Source organism: Pteropus vampyrus, unplaced genomic scaffold (assembly GCF_000151845.1).
Source record: "Pteropus vampyrus isolate Shadow unplaced genomic scaffold, Pvam_2.0 Scaffold205, whole genome shotgun sequence".
In the NCBI taxonomy this organism is placed as follows: Eukaryota; Metazoa; Chordata; class Mammalia; order Chiroptera; family Pteropodidae; genus Pteropus; species Pteropus vampyrus.
The window spans coordinates 627,471-634,817 of NW_011888986.1; the positions used below are offsets into that span (position 1 = coordinate 627,471).

A 7,347-nucleotide genomic window follows, 5' to 3' on the forward strand; every position below is an offset into this window, starting at 1 on the left:
CTGCTCCCAAGGACATTTTCTGCTGCTCCCAAGGACGTTTTCTACTGCTCCCATGGACGTTATCTGCTCCTGTAACCAAGCAGCACATCTTGCTCCTGTGCACCTGAGAAGGTGGCTGCTCCCCCAATGAGATTACCCCTCCCTCTGCTTGTGTGCATAAAACATTGCTTGTCTTTGGCCAGGTGCATTTTCCTGCAGCTCCAACTGGCCGCTGCTGAGGCTTCCCTGCCCCATGAATAACAAACAGTATGTCATTCCTCTCTGGTCTTCCTGGTGGTTTTTCTGGAATATCCCAGGTGTGGGGTCCTGGCCTGGTGTTCCTGCATTACAACATGTTAGTTCACAAAACAATTCTCCATAAACTTAAGAAGATGAAACTCATATCAAGCATCTTCTCTAATCACAATGGTATGAAACTAGAAATCAATTACAAGAAAAAACTGAAAAACGCACAAACACATTGAGGCTAAATAACATGCTACTAAACAGTGAATGAGTTAACAGTGAGATCAAGGAAGAAATAAAAAGGTACCTTGAGACAAATGAAAACAAAAACACAATGATCAAAAATCTATGGGACACAGAAAAAGCAGTCTTAAGAGGAAAATTCATGGCAATACAAGCCTACTTCAGGAAACAAGAAACATCTCCAAGAAACAGTCCAAACTTATACTTAAACAAACTAGAAAAAGAACAGGAAACAAAGTTCAAAGTGAGAGGAGGAAGGAAATAATAAAGAACAGAATGGAAATAAACAAAAGAGAGTCTAAAAGAAAAATGGAAAAGATCAATAAAATGAAGAGGTGGTTCTGTGAAAAAAAATAAACAAAATTGATAAACGCTTAACCATACTCATCAAGAAAAAAGAGAGGACTCAAATAAATAAAATCAGAAATGAAAGAAGGAACAACCAACACCACAGAATTACAAAGAATTATAAGAAAATGCTGTGAACAGTTATATGCCAACAAATTGAACTATCTGGAAGAAATGGATAAATCTTAGAAACATATAATCTTCCAATACTGAGTCAAGAAGAAACAGAAAATCTGAACAGGCCAGTAACTACTATTGAAATTTAATCAGTAATCAAAAGACTCCCAACAAACAAAAATCCTGGACCAGATGTCTTCATGGGTAAGTTTTACCAAACACTCAAAGAAGAATAAATACCTACCATTCTCAAACTATTCAAAAAATTCAAGAGGATGAAAGACTCATTTTACAAGGCCAGTGTTACCCTGATACCAAAACCAGATGAAGAAACCACAAAAAAAGAAAATTATAGGACAAAATCCATTATGATTATAGGTACAAAAATCCTCAACAAAATATTAGCAAACTGAATTCAGCAATACATTTAAAAGATAATACACTATGATAGAATGAGATTTATTCCTGGGATGCAAGTTTGGTTCAATAACCATAAAGCAATTAATGTGATACACTACATTAACAAAATAAAAGATAAAAATTATATGATCATATCAATAGATGTGTAAAAAGCATTTGAGAAAATCCAGCATCCATTTATGATAAAAAAAAAAACTCTTAGCAAAGTAGTAATAGAGGGAACATCTCTTAACATAATAAAGACCATTTATGACTAACCCACAGCTAACATCATACTCAATGGTGAAAAGCTAAAATCATTTTCCTTAAGATCAGGAACAAGACGAGAATGTCCACTTTCACCACTTTTATTAAACATAGTATTGGAAGTCCTAGCCATCAGCAATCAGACAAGAAATGAAATAAAACATATCCAAATTAGAAAGAAAGAAGTAAAAATGTCATTATTTGCAGATAACATGATATTATATATAGAGAACTCTAAAGATATTACCAAAAGACTGTTAGAACTGATAAATAAATTTGGTAAAGTAGGAGGATACAAAATTAATAAACAGAAATTAATTACATTTTTATATACCAATAATGAACTAACAGAAAGAGAAATGAAGAAAAGAATTCTATTCACAATCACATCAGAAAATAAAATAAAATATCTAGGAATAAATTCAACCAAGGAGGTAAAATCCTGAACTCAGAAAATTACAAGTCATTGAAGAAATTAAAGAAGATACAACAAATAAATGGAAGCATATACATTGCTCATGTTGTAGCACATATCAATACTTGATTTTTTTATTGATGAACAATTTTCCATTGTATGAATATAGCACATTTTCTTTAGTCATCAGTTGATAGATGTTTCAGTTGTTCCCTCTTTGGGTTATTATGAATAAGGTGAGCTTAAATATTTGTGAATGGTTTTTGTGTAGATTTATGTCTTCATTTCTTTTAGATATATAATTGGGAGTGGATGATTGGATCATATAGTAACTCTACATTTAGTCTTTTTAGTAAATACCAAACTGTTTTCCAAAGTGTCTGAACATTTTAAGTTCCCACCAGCAATGTGTGAGGGTTCAAATTTCTCTACATATAAAATATAGTGACAAGAATGAACATCCTTGTCTTGTTCCTTATGCTAAAGGGAAAGTATTTGATCATTTACCAGTAAGCATAATGTTGACAGTGGGTTTTCATAATAAAAATGTCCTTAATTGTATTGTAGTTTACATCTAATCCTAGTTTGTTGAGAGTTTTTACCTTGAAAAAATTTTAGATTGTGTCAGATTATATTTTATGTCTGTTGAAATGATCATGTGGTTATTTTCCTTTATTTCATTACCAAAGAGTACTACATTAATTGATTATTTTAATTTGAATTGTAAAATAAAATTTACAGTCTTAGACATTTTTAAGTGCACAGTTCAGTAGTGTTAAGTATGTATACATTTTATGCAACCAATTTCCAGAATTTTTTCATCTTGCAAAACTGAAAATCTATATCTGATATCTGTCAAACAACTCCCCTCCACTCAGCCCCAAGCAATCACTATTTCCTTAATTCTGACTACTATAAATACCTTGTATAAGTGGAATCATACAGTATTTATTTTGGGGGGACTAGCTATTTTACTTAACATAATATCCTCAAGGATCATCCATGTTGTAGCACGTATCAAAATGTCCTTTTTAAAGTCTGAATAAATTTTTCATGTATACACTACATTTTGATTTCCCATTCATCCATCAATAGATACTTACTTGCTCTGCTTCCACCACTTGTCTATTGTGAACGATGCTGCAATGAACATGAGTGTACAGATATCACTTTGGGACCCTGCTTTCAATTCTTCAGATATACTTCTAGAAGTAAGACTGCTAGATTATATAGAAATTTTATTTTTAATATTTTGAGGAGCCACCATACTGTTTTCCACAATGGCTGTGCCATTGTACATTCTCACCAGCAGTGAACAAGAGTTCCAGTTTCTCTATATCCTCACCAGTATTCTTTACATGGTAACCATACTAATAGGTGTGAAGTGTCATCTTATTATTATTTGAATTTGCATTTCTCTAATAATTAGTGATGTTAATGATATATATTACATTGATTAATTTTCATTTGATAAACCATTCTTGCATTGCAGCAATAAGTATCAGTTGGTCATTGTGTACAGTCTGTTTAATGTGCTGTTGAAATTTGTTTGCTAGTATTTTTCTGGGATTTTTTGCATCAGTATTTATCAAGAATATTGGTCTTTAGCTTTCCTTTCTTGTAATATTTTTTTCTGGCTATAGTATCAGGGTAATGGCGACTACATAGAATGAATCTAGAAGTGTTCTCTCCTCTTAACTTTCTAAAAAGAGTTTGAAAAGGATTGGTATTAATTCTTTAAATGTTTAGAAGAATTCTCCAGTAAAGTTATCTAGTCCTGGTATTTTCTTTTCTGGGAGGCTTTTGATTACAGATTTAATCCCTTTACTGGTTATAGATCTGTTCAGATTTTCTATTTATTTATGATTTTAGTTTTGGTAGCTTATGTGTTTGCAGAAATTTATTTTTTCATATAAGTTATCAAATTGTCTGGTGTGTAGTTATTCATTGTATTCTCTTATAATCCTTTTTATTTCTGTAAAGTCTGTGGTAAAATTCTTTTTCATTTCTTGTTTTAGTTATTTGAATCCTCACTTCTGTTTCCTTAGTTAATTATCTAAGGTTTGTCAATTTTGATGACATTTACAGAGAACCAACTCTTAGTTTCATTGTTTTTCTATTCACTATTTTAACTCTTCTATAATTTTTATTATTTCACTTTTTCTGCTAGCTTTAGTTTAACTTGTTCTTCTTTTTCTTTAAGTATGAAGTGGGGTTGTTGGTTTGAAGTTTTTCTTCTTTTTATACATGTAAGTGTTTAGAGCTATAAATTCCCCTCTTAGTCCTGCTTTCACAATATCACATCCATTCTGGTATGTTATGTTTTCATTTGCATTTGTCTCAAGATATTTTCTAATTTCCTTTGCAACTTCCTCTTTGACCCTTTGTTCACTTAAAAGTATGCTGTTTAATTTGCATATAATTTTGTATTATCCCATTTTCTTCTGACTATTGATTCTTAGTTTTATTCCATTGTGACCAGAAAAAATACTTTGTATGATTTCAGTGTTTAAAATTTATTAAGACATATTTCGTGACCTAAAATATAATCTACTGTGAAGAATCTTCCATATGCACAAAATGTGTATTCTGCTTCTGTTGAAGGTAGTGTGTGTGTATATATATATATATATATATATATATATATGTGTGTGTATATATATACACACATATATATATAATGTCTATTAGATCCAATTGTGTTAAGCTTATTGTATTTTTCAAGTCCTTATGTTCTCATTGATATTTTTTCTAGTTGTTCTGACATTATTTAAAGTAGAATATTGAAGTCCTCTACTATTATTGTGGAGCTATTTATTTATCTCTTCAATTTTGTCAACGTTTAATTCATACATTTTAGAGCTTTGATATTGATGTAAATATGCATTATTTTATCTTCCTGATGAATTCACTCTTATCATTTTACAATGTTTTTTAAACAATTTTATCCATTCGGCCAATCTATGTCTTTAAAATATGGAAAGCTTAACAAATGTATCTGTCATTCTTGTGCAGGGGCCATGCATCATTCCAATTTTAGTATATGTGCTACTGAAATAAGTATTCTGTTCAGAGTTTTTGCACATTTTTAAATGAAAACTATTAATGTGACATTGATTAATAAAATCAAATAAGTTTCAAGTGTACAATTCAACAATATGTCATATATACATTGCATTGTGTATTCACCACCCACAGTTAGATTTAACTTCCATCACCAATATTTGACACATTTCACCCCTATCTACATCCCCCGACTCCCTTTTCCCTCTGGTAAACTAATGCACTGTCTGTGTCCATGAGTCTTTGCTTATTTGTCATGTTCGTTTGTTGCTTTTAGTTTTATATCACACATATGGGTGAAATCATATAGTTTTCAACTTTTTATGTCCAACTTATTTCACTTAACATAATTATCTCAAGATCCATCCATGTTATCACAAATGGCAGTATTTCGTTTTTTCTCATGGTTGAGTAATATTTCATTGTATATATGTACCACATTTTCTTTTTCCAGTCATCTATCATAGATCACTTTGGGTGTTTCCATGTCTTCAGCACCATGACTAATGCTGCTATGAACATATACCTTTGAGTGCATATACCTTTGCAGATAAATGTTTTAAAGTTTTTTGGGTAAATATTCATTTTTGAATTCGGTTGTTTTGTTTCCTTATTGCTAAGTTTTAAAAGTTCATTATATATTTTGGATACAAGTCATTTAACAGTTATGTGTTTGGCAAGCATTTTTTTCCAGTCTGAAGCTTGTCTTTTCATTCTCTTAAAAATGACTTTTGCAGATCAGGTGTTTTAAATTTTAATGAATTAAATTTACCATTTTTTTCTTTCATGGGGTATGTTTTTGGTATTATACATAAAACTCATCATCAAACATAAAATTACCTACATTTTTAACTATATTATCCTCTAGATGATTTATAGTTTTGCATTTTTTGTTTAGTTTTGTGATCTATTTTGAATTATTATTTATGAATAGTGACTAGATTCAGTGACTAGATTCTATTTTTGTTGTTTGTTTGTGGATGTCCACTTGTTCCAGCACCACTTGCTGAAAATCTGTTCTTTCTCCATTGCTGTGCTTTTGTCCCTTTGTCAAAGATCAGTTGACTATATATATGTAGTTCTATTACAGGGCTCTTTATTTTATTTCATTTATGTATTCATTTATTAGTTCACCAATACTGCAATGTCTTAACTATCATATCTTTATAGTATGTGTTGAAGTCTGGTAGTATTAGTCCAACATTTTTCTTCTCTAATATTGTATTGGATATTCTGTTTCTTTTCCTTTTTACATACATTTTAGAATCTCTTTGTTAGTATCAGAAAAATAATTTGCTATAATTTTTATTAGAATGCTATAGATCAAGTTGGTAAAACCTAATATCTTAACAATATTGAATTTTTCTGTACATAAACATAAAACATCCTTTTATTTATTTAGGTCTTCTTTGATTTTTATATCACTGTTTTGTAGTTTTTCCTCACATAAAGCTAACACATATTTCATTAAGTTTATACCTAAACATTTTCTTTTTGTACGATCATAAATAGTGTTGTGTTTTTAATTTCAAATTCTAATTTTTTATTGCTAGTATATAAAAAAACAATTTTGCTTCATATTTTAACTTTGAAACCTGTATAACCTTATAACCTTGCTATAGTAGCTTATTAGTTCCAAAAGGGATTTTTTGTCAGTTCTTCAGGATTTTCTACATAGACAATTATGGCATCTGCAAACAAAGACTGCATTATTTTTTCTTCCATATATGCATATCTTTTATTTCCTTTACTTGTCTATTGCATTAACTAGGACTTCCAGTATGATGTTGAATAGGAGTCATGCGATGGTACATCCTTGCTTTGCTACTGTTGTAAGAAAAAAATTATCTTGTTTTTCACCATTAAGTATGTTAGCTGGAGCTTTTTAGTAGATGTTCATCATTTTGAGGAATTTTCCCTCTATACTTAGTTTGATGAATCTTTAGCAAAAATGAGTGTTGGATTTTTGTCAAATGCTTTTTCTGCATTAATTGATACCACTATATAATTTTTCTTCTTTAGCCTATTGATGTGACTGATTACATTAATTGATATTTGTTCATCCCAGGCTTGACTGGTCCTAGGTCTGGCTGTGATCTAGGCTCAAAGCTAGGAATAAGATCCTGGATTTAGAATGTTACATTAGTGTAGTAGGATGCCTGCACTTAACATATGTAAGCATGATTCAGCTTATTGTATCACGCATGTGCGGCAGAATACCACTACTGTTCTCTGACATATATAATGGAGCAGAAGCACATTCCCCACAA

General features: G+C 30.7%; 1 pseudogene; it reads right to left on the reverse strand.

The window, feature by feature from the left end:
• Positions 1 to 4,984: 4,984 nt before the first annotated feature.
• Positions 4,985 to 5,078, reverse strand: LOC111746934 (annotated as a pseudogene).
• Between the last annotated feature and the right edge of the window lie 2,269 nt (positions 5,079 to 7,347).